Source organism: Hevea brasiliensis, chromosome 8, assembly GCF_030052815.1.
Source record: "Hevea brasiliensis isolate MT/VB/25A 57/8 chromosome 8, ASM3005281v1, whole genome shotgun sequence".
In the NCBI taxonomy this organism is placed as follows: Eukaryota; Viridiplantae; Streptophyta; class Magnoliopsida; order Malpighiales; family Euphorbiaceae; genus Hevea; species Hevea brasiliensis.
Window position 1 is genome coordinate 49,685,779 of NC_079500.1, and position 22,500 is coordinate 49,708,278.

Here is a 22,500-nt window from a genome sequence, read left to right on the forward strand (position 1 = left end):
TCGACCACTAACTCACCATTTGGACAGATTTCATCTTCTTCCTCACCTTGCCAAGGAACTATTTGTTTGGGTGATGTATATTAAGTGTTTATATGTGTAGGAATTTATTTGGGTGATGTGTATTAAGCATATGTAAATGTGTACTCGAAATTGAAAGCTTGGAAATTAATGGAGTGTGATATATGAATCGACAGCTTGATTTGGTGAACTATAAAAATGTTATTTCATGTTTGGTTTATGGAATATTAATGTTGAATTGTGGTACTTGTTATGGCAGCTTGTGTATATGTATAATGGTGTGAGGTTGGACATGTAAATGAGCTAGGTTAAGTGATTGAATTGTTGTAATTTGAGCTTGAAAAATTCTGTACTATATGGTGCATATTGAGTGTGATTGTAAGCTGCCAAAATGACCAACAATATGTTGTGAAATGTGTTTAGGTTATGGTACAAACCAGAATTGGCATGAATGTGTCATTTGGTAAGTGTTAAAAGTGTCCTTTGATGAGTAATGAATAAAATGCAATAGGGCAGTTTATGTTATGGCCCTAGAACCTTAAGTGTGTGGCTCCAATTGGTATGAGACCAATTGGAGGTGAAACTAGGCACAAAAAGTGCCAACTTTCATGAAGGAAGATTACCAAAATTCTGCTTTTAAGGTAACTTGAAAAGTGACCAAATCCGGATTAGTGCAATCTGTTAGTAGTATGCCCTAGAGCATATCATTTAGTATGTATCTTGTACATATTTTTATTAATAAAAGGCATTTCCACTTTTCCATTTACATAATATATTTATGTGTAATAGAAAAGGTCCATTGATATTTTGTTAGAAATATTATTCTTAAGTTGTTAAGAATATGAGTGACAATATTTCTAGCACAAAGTATCATAAATAGGTTCACAATCGAGGATACTTCATAATAAGGACATGACTTATCCAGAAAGATTGTATTCATGTTTGTTCCCAAGTTATTTATTTGAGATATAAATAAGATGGAATGGTGAGTCTCATGCCATATAACAAACATGATAGGCACTTATAAATGATAAGTAGGCCGAACCAGTGACACTTATGACAAGCACGTGGAGTTTACTCTTGTCAATGTTCTGTCATAAATCATATCAGTGCATATAATCTTTAGACCTGAGATAGCACAGTTATCTTGTAAAGAGGTAGTTTGAGTTTGATACTGCTTTCATACTTGTACTATGTATGGGTATATGGGCATGTGTTGGCTCCTACTAGTTATATATGGAGGTAGGTGTTGATCAAGATGAAATCTGTTCCTCTAAGTAAATAGAGATAAAATTCTATGTTCATTTAATTGTTCTTGATGTTTCAAGTTCCTGACCAGGACAGATAGATTTATTCAGAAAAGAGTTTCTGATGAGAAAATCTTTTAATCAAGAACTGGAATTAAAAGAGAACATAATATTCATAGCAAATGGAGTTTGACATAAACCATGACTCTAGCTTGAGTTGGGATTTTATAACAGAGAGATTCTAGTGCACGGTAACATATGATTATAGGTTCATTTAAGGTAAACCTTATTACTAATTGGGTAGCCATGGCATGCTATGCTAGGTGTTAACTATGGTCTATGAGGTGCATAAAATGATTTAGAGAAATCATTTATGGTAAGAAAGAGTTCTGATGATATTAAGAGTTGATATCATGTCTCATTGCCAATTAGTGATGAGCCTAGTGAGTCACACACATATATAAGTTATCACCTATTTAAATATGATTTAATTAATTAATTAAAGAGTTTAATTGATTAATTAAATAGGTTTGGTTTGCAATTAAATTGCAAAGTCCCTAGCATGACTTGAAACCAAATCTAGATTATTGGATGTGTAGTATAAATTAAATTTATATTTAAAGTGTTTAAATATGAATTTAATTAATGAGAAATTAATTAATAGAGATTAATTAATTAATTTATATTTGATATAAATTAATTAGAAGAAGAAAAATAATTATTTTGGGTTAAGAACTCAAAATTAAGACACAGGGGCATTTTGGTCATTTCACAGTGTGACACGTGGCACCATGAGATGGTGACACATGGGATTACACATAAGCTTGCCAAATGTTTTCTAATCATGTAAGATGATTAAAATCAAGATTAAATATAGGTTTGACACTTGGCACAATGTGATTGGGTCAATTAAACCTAGAGCTAATCAAAGGGTGACATGTGGCAAGGGTTTAATGTGTTAACCTAGCTATTTAAGTGTTGTTATGAAAAGAAAAATAACCAGTAGCCACTCCTCTCCTTTGTCATGCCACTTTGAGGCTTTTCATCTATTCTTCTTCATCTCTCATCAATTCAAAGAGATTAGCCATCAATCTCTTGAATTAAGAACACTAGAAATTGTTTCTAGTGTCCTGTTTACATCTTTAATCTCTTAAAAGGCAGAACATGAATTTCTAATTAATAAAAAAAGCTTTAGAAGCTGTTCAAGGGCTGCCATAGGTGTTCTTGGTGTGGACAAGCTAGAGGGACAACATCTGGTGTCCTGAAGACGAATCTCAAAGGCGCAGACACTGCGATTGCATCAAGAGGTTAGTGTAATCGTTCTTGATTTAATCTAGGGTTCTAAAATTAATCTGATTAATTTTAAAATCTTAAATGGCAAATACATATCCAAAAACATATTAAAAGAGTTTTAATATGTTGTTTATCATTGAAATCAAATAGATAAAAAATAAATCTTGCATGATGCATGTGACCCTAGGTGAAAATTTTTGAATTCAATGGTATAAACTTGTGTTTTTCACGCTTCCGTTCCTTCCCAATCAAGGCCTGAAAATTGACCATTTGGGCAGCAGTTAGTTTTTTTGGCCATAACTCACTCAAAATAGGTCCAATTGACCTGAAATTTTTACCATGAATAGTTAAGACCTATATCTACAAGTCTTATGAAGACACCAAAGCCCAGAAATGACCATAAGCAAGTCAAAAAGCTTGCACAAGTTCGGGTCCAAAAACTGGCCGAACCTAAAATGACCTAAAGTGACCAATTTTGATGCACTTTGACCAGCAATAGTAAAATGACCAAAACTTGGCCTAGTAAACTCAGAATGGCCTGAAATTTTACGCGTGCAATAAGACATAGATCTACAAGTTTGTAGTTTCAAACGAAACCCGAAAACCGAGAGAACTAGGTCGTCCAGCTAGGTCAAACTAGTATCCCGGAATCCAGCAAATTGCAATAAAACGCAATATACATGGAAATGAATTGGGTAATATGTACCAACCCTAAAAGACTATTGAATGTGACATATTAGTAACATTAAAACCTAATTTACCTGGAACGCATCGAGGGTCGACATATTAGGTTGACTAAGCAAATAAAAGAATTCAGTGAATTAATTATCAAGCATTATCGTTAGAGATACTTTAAATGAGTACTGAAACACTTCAAATTGTGTTTCTCAGTTAGCAAGGACACAGGGAAAGGGAAGGAATCACTGAGTCAAGGCCGGGAGACAGTGATCAGAGGTTTGTGCATAATAAACCTTATTTGAGCCTTTTGTCATTGAAAATTTGATTTAGTGTGATTTATGGAAATTTGAAGTTAATTATGAATTGTGTTGCCATCTTGTGAATGAAATTATGACTTTGGAAATTGATTGGATTTTTCACGAATCATTTGAATAAAATGTTTGGAATTGATTTTGTGTTCACACTTAGCATGACAGTATCACATTATTCCTCCTCCATTTATGGGGTTGAGATCATTTATTTTCCTCCCTCTCTGATTTACCAATTGAGGTTGTAGATCGGATGAGTACTCATTAGCTAGCTAGCCACCTCCCTCATTGATTTCGATTAGTGGGGTTGTAGATTGCTTTTTCATAGTGTACAATGCGGCATTGATCAGAAATTTATGTCATGGCTTAAGTAGTGTATGAATTGGCAACACTGTGTTCTTAAATTATTTGACTAAATTGTGTTATTATGAGCTTTGATAATTTGTAAAATGGAGTTTAAATTCTTATTGACATTCACTGTCTTTTGAATTTAACCATGTTTTGACTATTGAGATTTATTGTGATATTGTGGAATGGAGTTCAAATTCTTTATGACATTTATTGTCTTGAATTTAACTATGGTTTAAGTATCCACTATTTATATGACTTATGATTTGTGATTTAAAGTTGTATTTGGTTAATGTTGTGCACCACTGAGAAATTGTCTCAGCTATAGCTTTTCATTGCTGTCGCAGGTAGACAGACGGATAGGGCAGCAGACTAGGCTGCTAGTGCATTCATCGAGAGATCATCGGGTATATTGAGTATACCATAATTTGCATTTTGTACTATAATGTATGTTCACTGTATGTATATAGTGTTCTTGGTTTTGAGCAGTTGTAAACTAATATTGTACATTGAAGTGTAAAATAAATTGTGCGTTATTTTGGCTTGTAAAATTTGTACTGTATTTCTTTTATCTCAGCCTTTGAAAAATTATTATGGATTTGAGTTGAGAAATATACTGTGTTGATTAAATGTTGGAGTTTGAAATTGAGAAATATATTTGAAGTGCTTTTTATAGGTTTTCTGAAGAACTGTTTTATTCAAAATACAGAGGGCACTCCGCCAAAATTTTTATAGAAATTACTAATAATGCAAATGTGTTAGCTCTTTCACTTAAGTTCAAAAAATTTTTAACACCTATAAATAGTGCTCACCACTGTAAAAAGAAGTAAAAAAAGTTTTAAAATCCCTTGTAGTGTATTTAATGGGTTATCAGTAGACGAAGTTGGTAATTCATTAGGTATATTACGGGATCATGTTATGCCTTATAGAGGGGTAGGGCCTGACATCTAAGGTTTCCAGATCATTTTGAATCATCTCAACTGGATTTATACAATGGGAGATATGCCCTGTTTACTACACGGAGGTCACAAAGCAAATTGCTGGAATTGCAGAAAATTCTAGATACAACAATTCTAACTTTCTCTAGAAATTCAACCAAGTTACCCTAGGAATTTGGTTTGGGTCAAAACATAAAAGTTGTAGATCTAGATTTCAAATTTAATTTGGCTTTGGTTTCAAAATAATTGGAGTTATGTAACTCAAGTTATGAGCATTTAAACTCACTAGACTCAAGTTATCCATAATTAGTCCCAATGCACAACACTACATCCATTCAAGTGTTTTGTAATCTCATCAACATACCTCAAACATTACACATCCAATAGCCATAATATATACACAAATGCATTAAATAGGGTACAAACAAGGAAAGCCCTAATTATGTAAAACCCTAGCCAAGTTGCCAAAACTTTAAAATTCAAAAGGTTCCATAGCACTAACCTTTTTGTACAAGCCTTCAACAACTCCAATCAACCTTCAATTTGCTTCCAAATTAACCGAAACTTGGTCTTCCTTCTTGATCTCACCTTGGCCGAAAACCCTATTTCATTTACACCCCATGATTTCAATCAATTTCTGTAGAAAACTTCATAATCAACTTAAATTATATTAGCTTAGAACTATATTAGCTTAAATCACCACTTACCTTGATTTGGTCAAAATTCCACTTCACCAATCTTTTCAAATTTTTTGAATTTCTTGAATGCTTTCTTCAATTCAAGGCTTGATTTAGTGTTTCCTCTCAATTTCCTATAATGAGTATGAGAGAAAATTAGGGTTTTGGAGCTTTGAGTGAGCTTTAATGGAGGAAAAATGAAAGAGAGAGGGATGGAGAGAGAGAGTGCTGGCTGGTTTGAATGGGGAAGAAGACAACTTTAATTGATATTTATCTTTTTAATTAATATTTATATTAACTTCAATTATGATGGCAAAGTTGTAATTAAGAAGAATGGCAAAATTATAAATACTTTAAAATCCATAATCATTAGGTTTGACTAGTGGTATAATTATATTTAATTTTCATAATCTTAATTAATTAAATTAATCTTACTTCATTAACTTAATAACTCTCATTTTTTGTCAATATTGGACCTTTAAATTTAATTAACCAAAATTTTCTCTTATTAGGTTTTCGATTCATCTTTTCCCAGTGAGTTACCCATCGCTATGTCTTGTGCTCATTTAACTGATTTGTACTCTACTTCTTTTATTTTTCTTCAATCTTAATTAATCTTTATTTAGTTTAATTATGACTCATTACTCTAGTTTAAGTGCAGTTCCAAACATTCTAGTCGTCTGAATAGACTTTAGCTGCCAGAACAATAGAATGCACGAAATTGTCTAAAGTGAGGATGTTACACCCATATACTCATACCTAATACAAGCATGAAAGCAGTATCAAACCCAAACCACCTATATATAAGATAATTGTGTTATCTCAGGTCAAGGGATTATATGCACTATTATGATCTAGATGATTATGTATTGACAAGAGTAAACTCCATATACATATCATCTTACGTTATTGGTTTGGCCTACTTATCTTATAAGTGCCCATTTTATTTATTATATGGCATGAGACTCACCATTCCATATCATTAGTATCTCATACTAATCAATGGGAACAAACAAAGATGGCAGTCTATATGGATAAATCTTATCCTGTGAAGTATCTAAAACTATAAACCATGATTTATAATACTTGTACCAGAATGTTCCATCACTCATATTCTTTACACTTTATGAATGAAACATTTGACAAATTACTAAAGGATATTTTCAATTAAATTCAAACCATTTAAATTTAAAAGAAAAAGATATATTCCATTAAATAGGAATAAATATTACAAGATATAATTTCACAATATCCTTTAGTGCATACTACTAATATCCTCCATTCAGGATTGTAAGTGTTTGAGTAGGGATTTCCAATTGCTCTTTAGTTAATGTTCCCATTGTTATTCATATGGTTCACTTATTTTATAGAGGGTTCACTATAATTATTGCATTCTGAGCTTTGGTATCCTCCTCCACAGTGGTAAAAAAATTGGCTGCTAGCTCCTATTATGTTAGCTTGCATTCAGTCAAGCATTTTTGAAAGTTGGTCAAATTAAGCAGTGACCATACTAAGTGCATCCAATTCTAACACTCCAACTATTCTCCTAATGTCTCCCCTCTCATTCGACCATTCAAAATTGTGGCAAGCAACCCTTTCCAAAAGCTCAAAAAGCTTCGGCAGTGGTATTCTCCATTAGGTCTCCGCCAGCTGCTGAATCTATATTACTCCTTATTGATGGGTAAACCATTATAGAAATTCAGAATGAGGAGTCAATCCTAGATGCCATGGTGTGAGCACTCCCTCTGAAGATCTTTGTACCTTTCCCATGCATCATAGAGAGATTCATTATCTTTTTGTCTGAAGGTGTTGAGTTCGATTCTCAATTTAACAGTCTTCCCTAGTGGAAAGTATCTTGCTAAAAATGTTTGTAATAAATCAGCTCAGTTGGTGAATGCTCCTACAGGTTAAGATAGTAGCCACTTTCTTGCTTTATCTCTAAGAGAGAATGGAAATGCTCTTAGTCGAATGGCATTTCTAGAAACACCATTCATTTTTAATGTATCACAGAAAGTAAGAAAACATTGGAGGTGGTAGTGTGGAACCTTCATTGGTAATCCTCCAAATTGAGTCTGTTGAATAATCTGGAGCCATGCCAGTTTTAGCTTGAAGTTGTTGGCATTGATTGTTAGTCTAGTTACACTGGGTTGGATTCTTTGAATAATTGGTGCTTTATAGTCTTTTAAGGATTTTGGATGATTGTCTGCTATGGTCCAAGTTTTAGTTTCCTATTACTCCTTCCCCCTCTTGATAGCTTTAAGAGTTTTGTTTATCTTTGGATCCAATTCAAGCAATTCTTTTTTTGGTTTAGTTTTGGTCATAAACTTGTAACACCCCTATTTGCATAACCTGGTATATTTCACTATTCCGGTGATCGGTGTTGGTTCGAAAAATTAAGGGGATTAGAACCATATCTAAGACAACTAGATAAGACCTAAACACAAATAATTAGTAATTGTCAATTAGTTAAGTATAAATAAGAAAAACAGAACACAAGAAGTTAAATGAGCCGAGAGTCACAATGATGGGTGACCTTCTCAGGAAGGATTGCGAAGTCAATTTAAACTCAAATTTTGGACCGTAAAATATGATGCCGCGGTCCTTAAGACTATTGTGAACACAGTGGAAAAGAGAAAATTACGAAAAAGAATTGTTAACCAGTTAAATAATTAGGTCAGGGATTCGGAAGAAATATTGAATTATTTTCAAATCGGGTTGAACCGGTGAGGGACAATTTGGTCAATTAACCCCGAGAGCTGACTCTTGGCCTAACTATCAAATAAAATTGGAGAAAAGAAAATTTCAGAATCGACAATTAAATTAAAGAACTAATAAAAAAATAAAAAAAAGGGAAAAAAGAAAAGTAAAAAGTGATGACATCATGCATTACATCATGCATGATGCAATAATTATTATAATTAAAATTTATTTAATTTGAATTTGTGGTCATCCTAAAGACATAAAAATTCATAAAAGAAAAGAAAAAAAAAATAAAAAGTTCTTCTTCCTCATCCATATTGCTGCCCCATCACTCCCATCTCTCTCTTCCATCTCTTTCCACCATTAACAACCATTTCAAGCTTTTAAAAGCTTGATTTTATTCTATACATGCCCTAACTCCCTTAAGTAAATTTTGTTCTTGGAACTGGGCAAGCATCTTGTGAATAGAAAGGAAGAAGAAAGTGGAAGAATTGAAGCTTTGGGAATACTTCCTTAAAGGTTAGTCAAGAATCCCCTCAATTCTCCTTATATTCATGAACTTGCACTTGAAGTGCACTAGTATTGATGAAAATAAAATAAAAACAATATATTGAGGAATATAGTGAAATTCGGCCAGCTTAGAGATAACTTGAAATTGATGGATTTTGACACAATTAAAAAGGTAGGCAAGCTTGATTGAAGGTGTAGTTGAGGTTTATATAGTTTAATTGCATGAATGGAGCAAACATGAAAATTAGGGTTTTGGCACCTAGGGTTTAAAAGACAAAAATGTGAGAATGAGTTAAATAGTGTGTTAGACTTGGTTTGAGGTGAGAAATGGTCATTTGTGACCAATTGGAGCATGTTAGAAGTGTTGGAACCAAATGCAAATTCGAATTGCTTAGGGTCATGCTACAGGCAGCAGGACCAAGGTCCTTTTTAGGGGCCAAAACTGAAAATTTAAAAGTCCAATTTGTGTGAGGCCAATTTGGAATGAAACTAGACACAAAATGACACATTTTTTGTTTAGGAATCATGCCTAAAAAGTGACCAAAACCTAGTGAACAAATTGACTAAATCCGGAATTGGCAATCTAACCTGTACCAAAAATGACCAAATGAACAGTATTTGTTCATTTGGCCATAACATGGGCTAGGCAGGTCTAAATGACCTGCAATTTTACCCATGGAAAGTTGAGATATAGAACTAAAACTTTCCTGAAGAACACAAGCCCAAATTATGCCCTTAACCAAGTCATTTGGCCACCCAAAATTAGTGACCTAAAACTGCCAGAACCAATTTGGTGCCCAGAAATCTGGGTTAAGTTCAATCCGGCAGCCATGATTCAAATGGCTATAACTTGAGCTACAAAACTCCAATTGGAGTGATTTGAAAAGGAGAATAAAGTTAAGACAATAGGGAACATTTTCTATGAAGAAAATTTTGCCAAATTCTAACAGCAAAATGACCAATGGGATAGTGAAACATAAGACACCAAAACTGAAAATTTGCAAATTTACCTAAAAGGCTTAAGTTTTGACAAAACAACCAAAACCAACAAAATTGATGACCAAAATGTGGTATGTGAGTATAGTTGGAATTCCCATACCTATCAAGGCTTAGAAAGTCAACAAACTGATTTGAATAGCATCGTGAATAGTAACCCCGAAACACAAATTTTAAAGAACGTCAAGTTTAGCACATTAGAGCTAGGTAAAAGTGAATTTAAATTTATTTTTGGATTTATGCTAAGTTATGATACTGAAACACTGTGAAACTTTGTGTTTTAATGGAAAAGAATACCAGGAAGGAACCCGAGGTGTCGAGTCAAGGCCAAAAGGTGACTCATATAAGGTTTGTGCACAACGTATAACTTCTGTAAATTTTCTTCTGCATATTATTTTGAATAAATTGAAATATTGAATTGTGACATCATTGTGATGAAATATTTATTATGCTATTGATTTAAATTATTGAAAGTTATTTGTGTATACTTGAGATGATATAAATATTTAGTAAATTGTTAAAATAAGTTTTGAAACCACAGTGTCATGACTATATATTTGAACACCTCACTAGCATGACTAGTGGGGGAAATCAATTTCGAATTTTGATTCTTTCTCTGGCTGAAGTGTTGAGGTGTATACTAGTAGAAGAAGAAAAAGAATGAGTTCCCATATATTTGAGCTAGCTAGCCTTGTGATGTGACTTCTCCTTAGCCTTTGGCTATTGAGATTATATTTGTTTCAAATGGCATGATATAACGGTGTTTTTTTATGAAATGTGTTTTGAGACTTTTGAAAAGAAATTGTTTGGATTAAAATTTTAAAAGTCATGTTTTGAATGTATTGCTCATGTTCAATTTAAATTTTGAATAAATGTGATTTAAATTCCGAATAAAGTTTATTTTAGTATGTTGTACACCACTGAGTCCTAGTACTCGTGATGGTATTATTCTTTATCATGCAGATATAGAGACTAGAGGAGCAGCAGATTGAACTGCTGAGAATTGAGGAGCTACCTTCTTTGAAGTTATTGGGTATATTTTATACCCTGACTATAAAAAAATTATTTTGATGTATGTGATTTATGTAAAGGTATGGACATGTAAAACAAGTCTTGTGTAGTTTGTATAAAGTTTGTAATAAATTTTTGCTTGGATTTTCCTAATGTAAGTTTTTAGTATGATGTATATAAATTATTTTACATTTAATTACATATGAATGGAAGTATTTTATTTTAATTGAATGAAAGTAATTAGTAATATTTTGGATGATATTTGAATTGGAAATTGTGGATTTGAATTTTTGGAAATTGATAGGTGATGTTGAAATTGATTGGGATGGTTGTGAAATTGAAGAAGTTGTTGAGACGAATTATTGGAAGTATTTTTTTACAGGAATTTGAAGAACTGTTTTCTCAAAATACCAACGGCACTCTGTCGAAATTTTTATAAAATTTGTGAAAAAATAAAATGGGACAAAAATTTTACTAGTTTTAAAAGTTTTAATAAATGATTTTAATACCTATTAGAAAATGCTCACCACTTATAAAAGTAAGAAAATTATTTTAAAATCCCTTGTAGGGTACTTAATGAGTTATCGGTAGGTGAAGTTCGGTAGTTCATTAGGTATTCTACGGGATCATGTTATGCCTTACAGAGGGGTAAGGTGTGACATGTTTTAGTGGTATTAGAGGAAAATTTTTGAAGTGTGTTTTAAATTGTGAATTTGTGTCTTTTCTTTGTTAAGTACAACTACTCAATGTCCTTATTTGTTACATACAGTGCATTACATCATAAATATGAACTAACGGAGGGAATCTCCTTGTGTTGTTTATTCAGGAGATATCCTACTATAGACTGATATGGAAGAAGGAATCGCTCAGTTGAGCAATCTGTTAAAGCTAAGGCACAAGGGGAAGCCCTAGCTCTAAAAAATGTCAGTGGATCAGTAGCACCAACCCCACAAATGCCACAGTTTCCTGCACAGTTCGCACAGCAGATGGCTGTGATGTTTTAACAAATGGCTGGGGGTATGCCTACTCAAGCTCTAACCCAGACACCTATGGTACAACCACAACCTCCAGCTAGATAGTATGACAAGTTATTAATGTATGGAGCTACGGAATTTAAGGGTACAGTGGACCCTTTAGAGGCAGAGCAATGGATTGAAAGGATGGATAGAGTGTTTAAGAAGCTGCACTGCCCAGATGAACTAAAGTTTGAATACTCCGTGTCACTACTATAAGGGGATGCATATGATTAGTGGAAGACCATCCCTCACAGCTTGGCTGAACCACCAGTACTGACCTGGGATGACTTCATCAGAGAATTCAGATAAAAATACGTCCCAAATGCATATGAGGATCAAAAGTTATAAGAATTTCGGAGTCTGAAACAAGGGAACAGATCAGTGGTAGAGCATGAGAGGGAGTTCTCCTGCTTAAGCCACTATGCTGGGAGTCTCCTTTCTACCAGTAACGAAAGGTGCAAGAGATTTGAGATGGGTTTGAAGCCCAGCCTACGGATGCAAGTAGTGGGATTCAGGCACAGTAATTTTTCAGAACTCATCTCTCAAGCAGTTGAGCTAGAAAGGATTAAATCAGAAGCGACACCTGTAAAAGAAAAATCAGAGAAGACTGAGAAACCAGAAAAAGATAAGGAGGAAAAGTCAGTAGAGCCAAGTTCTGGTGGTAACTCTGGAAAGAAGAAGAAATTTGGTGGACCTAGCAGAGGTTGAGGAGGAAGATTTAGAAGGGGCAGATTCTCTGAACAGAGACCTCCTAGGTCTGGTCAGCAGTCAAGCAGGGGTTCATAACCTCCCCTCCCCTGTGAGACTTGTGGCAAGATTTATAGGGGAGAATGCTATTGAGCAACAGGAGCCTGCTTTAACTGTGGAAGCAAGGGCCATTTAGCTAAAGACTGCACTAGTGCTCCTAGATTCATTCCAGCTCCTACTACTGTAGAAGGATCTATTCAGAGTCTTGCTCCCAGAGGTTCATAATCAGTTGGCAGAGGAAGAGGCAGGGGTAGAGGCACTACTTCAGCGATCAGTGCTGTTGGTCGATCGGCTGAAGTGCTTCAGCCAGAGTTTACACGATGAGACAGCGAGAAGAGGCTGAGACTTCTGATGTTGTAGCTGGTACATTCTCTATCTCTGATAAAGAAGTATTTGTGTTGTTTGATCTGGGTTCAACCCACTCATATGTTAGTGCTAGCATAGTCAGTTCACTTACTGTTCCATGTGTCCAAATGGGCTTTGAAGTGCTAATAACTAGTCCATTAGGACAAGAGGTTCAGGTTAACAGAATCTATAGATACTGTCCTTTGGTGATCCAAGGACATGTTTTTCTATCAGATTTGATTGAAATGCCCTTTAGAGATTATGATATCATCTTGGGCATGGATTGGTTAGCCAGGCATCACGCCATGATTGACTATAGACTAAACACAGTCACTTTTGGTCTCCCTCTGTACAGTGATGTGGTAATACATGGGGAGAGGCATTTACTGCTACCAAACATCATTTTGGCTACACTAGCCAGAAGGATGATCAGAAAGGGGTGTGAAGCATACTTGGTACATGTGATACATGCCTAAGTGGGGAGTCCAGCAATGAGGGTCATTCCTACTATATGTGACTTTCTAAATGTGTTTCCTGATGAATTGCCAAGATTACCTCCGGAAAGAGAAGTGTAGTTTGAGATTGATGTTATGCCTGGTGTGGACCCAATCTCCATAACACCATATAGAATGGCACCAGCAGAACTAAAAGAGTTGAAAGTGCAGTTGCAAGAGCTGCTTAACAAGGGCTTTATCCACCCTAGTGTGTCACTTTGGGGAGTGCCGGTGTTGTTTGTAAAGAAGAAAGATGGCACTCTCCGGTTATGCATTGACTATCGCCAGTTAAATAAGGTGACAATAAAGAATAGATATCCATTGCCCCGCATTGATGAGTTATTTGATCAATTGAGGGGTGCAGCTGTATTCTCCAAAATTGACCTGACATTAGGTTATTATCAGCTGAAAGTACAAGAGCAGAGTATTCCTAAAACTGCCTTCAGAACCCATTATGGCCATTATGAGTTCTTAGTCATGCCATTCGGGTTAACTAATACTCTGGCTGCTTTTATGGATCTGATGAACACTATCTTCAGACCATACCTCGATCAGTTTGTTGTGGTATTCATAGATGATATATTGGTCTATTCAAGGAGTGCAGAATAGCATGATAGACATCTGCGGATTGTACTACAGACTTTGAGGGAGAAACAGCTATACGCTAAATTGTCGAAATGTGAATTTCGGCTGAAAGAAATATCTTTCTTAGGGCATGTAGTATCAGTAGGCGGCATCAAGGTAGATCCAAGTAAGATAGAAGCTGTCCTTAATTGGAGGCCGCCCATAAATATCACGGAGATTTACAGTTTTGTGGGTTTAGCTGGATACTATCGTCGATTTGTGAAGGGATTTTCTATGTTGGCATCTCCATTGACTAAGCTACTTCGAAAACATGTGAAATTTCAGTGGACGGATAAATGCCAATAGAGTTTTGATGAGTTAAAGGGGTGTTTGACTGAGGCTTAGTCTTGACTTTACCTACCCCAGGTAATGAATACACACTTTACAGTGATGCTTCTCACAACAGGTCAGGCTGTTTATTGATGAAAGATCGAAATGTCATTGCCTATGCATCACGCCAGCTGAAACCACATGAGAGGAATTATCGAACACATGATTTGGAGCTTGCAGCTATAGTGTTTGCTCTTAAGATCTGGAGACACTATTTGTACAGGGAGAAGTGCTATATCTACATAGATCATAAGAGTTTGAAGTATTTGGGCACCCAGAAACAGTTGAATTTGAGGCAAAGGAGATGGTTAGAATTGATAAAAGACTATGATTGTCTGATAGACTATCAGCCAGGGAAAGCTAATGTCGTGGCTGATGCCTTAAGTCACAAGACTATGGCAAGTCTACGAGTTACTCCTTTATCTATGGTACATGAGTTGAGATCATTACATACCAGCTTAGAGATTAATGAAGAGGGGCAGATAGCAGTCCCATGGCATGTACAGCCAGTGTTGATTGATCATATTAGAATGGCTGCTCAGAATGATGAAAGGTATCAGAAGCTGTTGGAAGAAGTCTGACAGGGCAAGAAATCAGAATTCTCAATAAGAGATGACGGTCTATTACTACACCAGGGCAGAATGTGTGTTCATAATGATGTTGATTTGAGGCAGATCATTTTGAAGGAAGCACATGAGTCTCCTTTTTTCATGCACCCTGGTGGCACAAAAATGTATAGGGGGCTAAAGGAGCATTACTGGTGGATGGGTATGAAAAGATATGTGGCAGAGTTTGTTTCTAGATGCCTAACTTGTTAGCAAGTGAAGGCGGAGCATCAAGTACTCGCTGGGTTATTACATCCACTACCAGTACCGGAATGGAGATGGGAGAGAATAACTATGGATTTTATAACGGGACATCCGAGAACACAGAAGAGTCATGATGCAGTATGGGTTATTGTCTATAGACTAACCCAGTCTGCTCATTTTCTACCAATCCGGATGGACTACAGTTTAGAAAGATTGGCCAAGTTGCACATTGATGAGATAGTAAGACTGCACGGAGTGCCAGTATCCATTATATCTAATAGAGATCCTAGGTTCACTTTTAGATTCTGGGGTAGTCTTTAGAGAGCCCTAGGAACTAGATTGAACTTCAGTACTGCATTCCACCCACAAACAGATGGCCAGTCTGAAAGGATAGTTCAGATCTTGGAGGATATGCTACGGGCTTGTGTGATTGAATTTGAGGGCAGTTGGGACACACACTTGCCTTTGATTGAGTTTTCTTATAACAACAGCTACCAATCAAGCATTAGGATGCCTCCATATGAACCTTTGTATGGCAGAAAGTGTAGAACTCTCCTATGTTGGGATGAAGTAGGCAAAAGAAAGTTGATTGGGCCAGAAATTGTTTAGCAAACTGAAGAGAAAATCAGATTGATCAGAGATCGACTTAAGACTGCATCAAACTGTCAGAAGTCCTATATTGATTTAAAGAGAAGGGATATTGAGTATGCAGTGGGTGAGGAAGTATTCCTCAAGGTTTCCCCTTGGAAGAAAATTATGAGATTCGGTAGAAAGGGGAAACTGAGTCCTCATTTTATTGGGCCATATGAGGTGCTGGAAAGAGTGGGTCCTTTGGCATACCGTTTGGCACTACCTCCAGAGTTGGAGAAGATACATAATGTCTTCCATGTGTTTATGTTGAGGAGGTATTGATCAGACCCATCTCATGTACTACCAGTAGAAGAAATTAAAGTAAATCCAGACCTCACATATGAAGAAGAACCCATAGAAATTCTGGCTTATGAGGTGAAGCAGCTACGGAACAAGCAGATACCGCTAGTGAAAGTGCTGTGGAACCATCATTCAGGCCAGGAAGCTACTTGGGAAAGAGAGGAGGACATGAGGAGACAACACCCACAGTTGTTCAGAGACTGATACCAAGTAAAATTTCGAGACAAAATTTATTTTAAGGGGGGGAGAATTGTAACACCCCTATTTGCATAGCCTGGTATATTTCACTATTCTGGTGATCGATGTCGGTTCGGAAAATTAAGGGGATTAGAACCATATCTAAGACAACTAGATAAGCCCTAAATACAAATAATTAGTAATTATCAATTAGTTAAGTATAAATAAGAAAAACAGAACACAAGAAGTTAAATGAGCCGAGAGTCACAGTGATGGGTGACTTTCTCGGGAAGGATTGTGAAGTCGAACTAAACTCAAATATGATGCCGCGGTCCTTAAGACTATTGCGAACACAGTGGAAAAGAGAAAATCACGAAAAAGAATTGTTAAGACAGTTAAATAATTAGGTCAGATATTCAGAAGAAATATTGAATTATTTTCTAACCGGGTTGAATCGGCGAGGGACAATTTGATCAATTGACCTCGAGAGCTGACTCCTGGCCTAACTATCAAATAAAATCAAAGAAAAGAAAATTTCAGAATCGGAATTAAATTAAAGAACTAATAGAAAAATAAATAAAAAAAAAAGAAAAAGGAAAAGTAAAAAGTGATGACATCATGCATGATACAATAATTATTATAATTAAAATTTATTTAATTTGAATATGTGGTCTTCCTAAAGACATAAAAATTCATAAAAGAAAAGAAAAAAAAAAAAACAAAAAGTTCTTCCTCATCCATATTGTCACCCCATCACTCCCATCTCTCTCTTCCATCTCTTTCCACCATTAACAACCATTTCAAGCTTTTAAAAGCTTGATTTTATTCTATACATGCCCTAACTCCCTTAAGTAAATTTTGTTCTTGGAACTTGGCAAGCATCTTGTGAATAGAAAGGAAGAAGAAAGTGAAAGAATTGAAGCTTTGGGAATACTTCCTTAAAGGTTTGTCAAGAATCCCCTCAATTCTCCTTATATTTATGAACTTGCACTTGAAGTGAACTAGCATTGATGAAAATAAAATAAAAACAACATATTGAGGAATATAATGAAATTTGGCCAGCTTAGGATAACTTGAAATTGATGGATTTTGACACAATTAAAAAGGTAGGAAAGCTTGATTGATGGTGTAGTTGAGGTTTATATAGTTTAATTGCATGAATGGAGCAAACATGAAAATTATGGTTTTGGCACTAAGGGTTTGGAAGACAAAAATGTGAGAATGTGTTAAATGGTGTGTTGGACTTGGTTTGAGGTGAGAAATGGTCATTTGTGACCAATTGGAGCATGTTAGAAGTGTTGGAACCAAATGCAAATTCGGATTGCTTAGAGTCATGCTGCAGGCAGCTGGACCAAGGTCCTTTTCAGGGACCAAAATTGAAAATTTACAAGTCCAATTGGTGTGAGGCCAATTGGGAATGAAACTAGACACAAAATGACACATTTTTCATTTAGGAATCATGCCCAAAAAGTGACCAAAACCTAGTGAACAAATTAGCCAAATCCGGAATTAGCAATCTGACCTGTACCAAAAATGACTAAATGAACAATATTTATTCATTTGGCCATAACTTGGGCTAGGCAGGTCTAAATGACCTGAAAGTTTACCTGTAGAAAGATATAGACCTAAAACTTTCATAAAGAGCACAAACCCAAATTATGCCCTTAACCAAGTCATTTGGCCACCCAAAGTTAGTAACCTAAAACTGTTAGAACCAATTTGGTGCCCATAAATCTGGGTTAAGTCCAATCCGGCAGCCATGATTCAAATGGCTATAAATTGAGCTACAAAACTCCAATTGGAGTGATTTAAAAAGGAGAATAAAGTTAAGACAATAGGAAACATTTTCTATAAGTAAAATTTTGCCAAATTCTAACAGCAAAATAACCAATGGAACAGTGCAACATAAGACACCAAAACTGAAAATTTGCAAATTTACCTAAAAGACTTAAGTTTTGAGAAAACAACCAAAACCAACAAAATTGGTGACCAAAATGTGATATGTGAGTATGGTTGGAATCCCCATACCTATTAAGCCTTAGAAAGTCAATACATTGACTTGAATAGTATCGTGAATAGTAATCCCGAAATACAAATTTTAAAGAACGTCAAGTTTAGCACATTAGAGCTAGGTAAAAGTGAATTTATATTTATTTTTGGATTTATGCTAAGTTATAATACTGAAACACTGTGAAACTGTGTGATTTAGTGGAAAAGAATACCAAGAAGGAACCCGAGGTGTCGAGTCAAGGCCAAAAGGCGACTCATATAAGGTTTGTGCACAATGTAGAATTTCTGTAAATTTTCTTCTGCATATTGTTTTGAATAAATTGAAATATTGAATTGTGACATCATTGTGATGAAATATTTATTATGCTTTTAATTTAAATTGTTGAAAGTTATTTGTGTATACTAGAGATGGCATAAATGTTTAGTAAATTGTTAAGATAAGTTTTGAAACAACAGTGTCATGACCATATATTTGAACACCTCACTAGCATGACTAGTGGGGGAAATCAGTTTCGAATTTTGATTCATTCTCTAGCTGAAGTGTTGAGGTGTGCGCCAGTAGAAGAAGAAAAAGAATGGGTTCCCATATATTTGAGCTAGCTAGCCTTGTGATGTGACTTCTCCTTAGCATCTGGCTATTGAGATTATATTTCTTTCAAATCGCATTATATAACTGTGTGTTTTTATGAAATGTGTTTTGAGACTTTTGAAATGAAATTGTTTGGATTAAAATTTTAAGAGTCATGTTTTGAATGTATTACTCATGTTCAATTTAATTTTTGAATAAATGTGATTTAAATTCCGAATAAAGTTTATTTTAGTATGTTATACACCACTGAGTCCTAGTGCTCAACGATGGCTATTATTGCTGTTGCAGATATAGAGACTAGAGGAGAAGCAGATTGAGCTGCTGAGGATTGAGGAGCTACCTGCTTTGAAGTTATTGGGTATATTTTATACCCTTACTGTAAAAATTTATTTTGATGTATGTAATATATGTAAAGGTATGGACATGTAAAATTGGTCTTGAGTAGTTTGTATAAAGTTTGTAATAAATTTTAGTTTGGGTTTTCCTAATGTAAATTTTTAGTATGATGTATATAAATTGTTTTACATTTAATTACATATGAATGGAAGTATTTTATTTTAATTGAATGAAAGTAATTAGTAATATTTTGGATGATATTTGAATTGGAAATTATGGATTTGAATTCTTGAAAATTGATAAGTGATGTTGAAATTGATTAGGATGGTAGTGAAATTGAAGAAGTTGTTGAGACAAATTATTGGAAGTGTTTTTTTACAAGAATTTGAAGAACTGTTTTCTCAAAATACAGACGGAACTCTGCCGAAACTTCTATAAAATTTGTGAAAAAATAAAATGGGAAAAAAATTTTACTAGTTTTAAAACTTTGAATAAATGATTTTAATACCTATTAGAAAATGTTCACCACTTATAAAAGTAAGAAAACTGTTTTAAAATCCCTTGTAGGGTACTTAATGAGTTATTGGTAGGTTAAGTTTGGTAGTATATTAGGTATTCTACGGGATCATGTTATGCCTTACAAAGGGTAAGGTGTGACAAAACTAAATAAAATAAGAAAAACTAATAAAAACTAGATAAAATAAAATGTTTAAATTATTTATGTTGCCTATCATTTAATATCATACACAAAAGAATTCCTCGGTAACGGTGCCAAAAACTTATTGTGTAGAATCCCGTAAGTGCACAAATCATAGCAAGTAATATAGTAGTGAGTATAGTATTATTCCCATAAGGAATCTGGTTTGAGTACCTAGCTGCATAGTAATTATATTTATTAGACTATCGAAATCAAAAGAGGAATTATAACTAGACTAATTACAACTAGAAGATAAATAAAAGTATATTACTAAACTGAAGATATCAAACAACGAAAGCATTATAGAATTAGGGATTAAAAAATCAAGGAAATTAATCACCAGAAAAGCATTCTATCTAACCTATTCAATAAATTGTGAATTATTACTTTAAAAAAAATTAATCCTAATTTACCTCAAGTCCTTTCTTAAGGCATTCAAGTTGTATTTTAATCAGCAATTAAATTAACTAAAACCCATTAAGATCCTTAATTAATTATAAACTCCATATGGAATCTCAACCTATCTCCAGGTCAAAAACCTAAGTCCAAAATCTTGATTATCTAATATTAATATTCACCTTTCAGCTATTCAATGAATATCTAGAATCAATATTAAGTGGAGCGCCACATATATAACAGTCATTAAGAGCACAAGAAATTGAATCAAAGGATGAAATCCCAAATTTATTAGACAAAATTAATTAAAATCCATAACTGAATTGAAAGTGTTACATTCCTAGTTCTAGAATAAAGAACACTACTCACTCATTATGAGTCCTACAATCAAACATAAAATAAGAAAGTATGAAAAACACATCAAAAGAAATAGAGTAAAAACCCAGAATGATGATTTTGCAGCCCTAAACCTTTGGAACTTCGGCTGAGAATTTCTTCCAGAAATCTAGTTAACGATCTCTCCCAAGGTAAAATTGTGTTGCTTGAATGCAAAGAAATTGATAATCGACTTGTTTCTGACACCTTTCATTTATATCTGGTGCAAAAATAGTCAATTCAGTGTCTTGGAGGCCTTAGAAGACCTTTTGGGTTAAGCAAATAGGAGGAGAAGTCAAATTGGGAGTCTTTGCTAGTACACAGTACACGGCCCGTGCAGTACTACACAAGGTAGGGCCATGTAACTTCCTAGACATTAGAAACTTTGCTTCTCAAGGAGGACAGAACATTACATGGGATAGAGGTCATTGCACGGGTCATGGTACATGGCTGTGTACTGGCTCTTTCCCTTAACTGTGCTGCACGGGTCTTGGCTCCTGGCTGCACGGCCTGTGTAATTCTCTTAGCATTTTAACTTTTACTTTTTGACTTCCAAACTCTTCCAAACTTGTTCTAGGCCTTAGGATTGCATCAAATCACTTGATACATAACCAAAATCAAGAAATTAAGTAAGATTGACTTAAAATCCTAAAACATAATGAAATTAACTAAAAATCATTCAATTAACTAACAAAATGTGAATGAAATGTAACAAACAGTACCCTTAAATACCTATATAATACAAGTGCATCACTGTACCATGTAATTGATAGATGATGCTTGTGAGTTGAACTTCTGTGAATTTTGTAGAACCTTTGACTGTTGAAAAAAACTTAATCACATGTTAAACTTCTGAATTGCATAACCTAAAAACTTGCAAACTTTGAATAACATCTTGATTGTTTGGTCGTGTGACCTTAATTGTGGCCTTTTGTGTTATTTAGAAATTTTGGCACAATAATCTATATGAAAAAATGCTATCAAAATTTTTGTAATACTAACACACACACACACACCCCCCCCATATAATAGCAATTTTCTTGCCCATCGTAAATTGGTATCCACTACATAAATTGGAATTTTACAACCTTTTTGAGAAATTTTGGGCTAAATGATTGCAAAATTGACTTGTGGTACTGATATCAATTTTACTGCTTGCACAATACAGATAAATTGTAAAACATTCTTGCATAGCTATACCAACTTGGCTTTTCACTTCACACACCATAATGTCATTCATTATTTCCCAAATTGTCTTTCCATTAAATTTTGTACCAATCTATTACCAAATTTGCACAAGCACCTAAAACACAACTCTCTACTTCATGGTATTAAAATTTAGCCCATTTGTATCAACTCAAACCACATAGCCTCCACCATAAATTAGGAAATCTAAGAAAATTTCCAAGAATATTTCAGTAAGACAATCTTATGGAACACATGCCAAATGCTAGAAATCTAAACCTTAAGTCACACTATAATTCAACTTAAATACCCAAACCCACTTCCAGTCAGTCAACTTCAACACATAGAGGCGACGCACATACTTCAATAACATCTTAATTCTTACTGTCATTTTAACTTGCTCACTAGAAATTGATCTAGCATAGCCAAAATCTTTAATCAATGAAACTTTAGGGTAATGAGAAATACCTTTCAAGTTCCATTTGATAGTTGTGCTTGTTCTTTCTCAGGTACAATTGGATTGGCATCCCACTGGTACACTTGATAGACTTTTCTTTGCCTAGTGTTGCTAGCATGGACAGGCATTCACCATTAAAAGTAATGAGTATCATTGTCCATTTTGCACATGCCATCTACTTCACTTGCTTGCCTTCATTGTGTTGACTTTCCATGAACTTTCAAGTCTCTCCAGCACAAGTATGGGAATGTTAATGTCA

At 34.6% G+C, this 22,500-nt stretch overlaps 1 non-coding gene across 1 annotated transcript; it reads left to right on the forward strand.

The window, feature by feature from the left end:
• Window positions 1-7,229: 7,229 nt before the first annotated feature.
• Window positions 7,230-7,336, forward strand: LOC131182656 (small nucleolar RNA R71). The gene has a single exon (XR_009150918.1). It is a non-coding gene; the product is annotated as a small nucleolar RNA R71 (small nucleolar RNA).
• The last annotated feature ends 15,164 nt before the right edge of the window (window positions 7,337-22,500 follow it).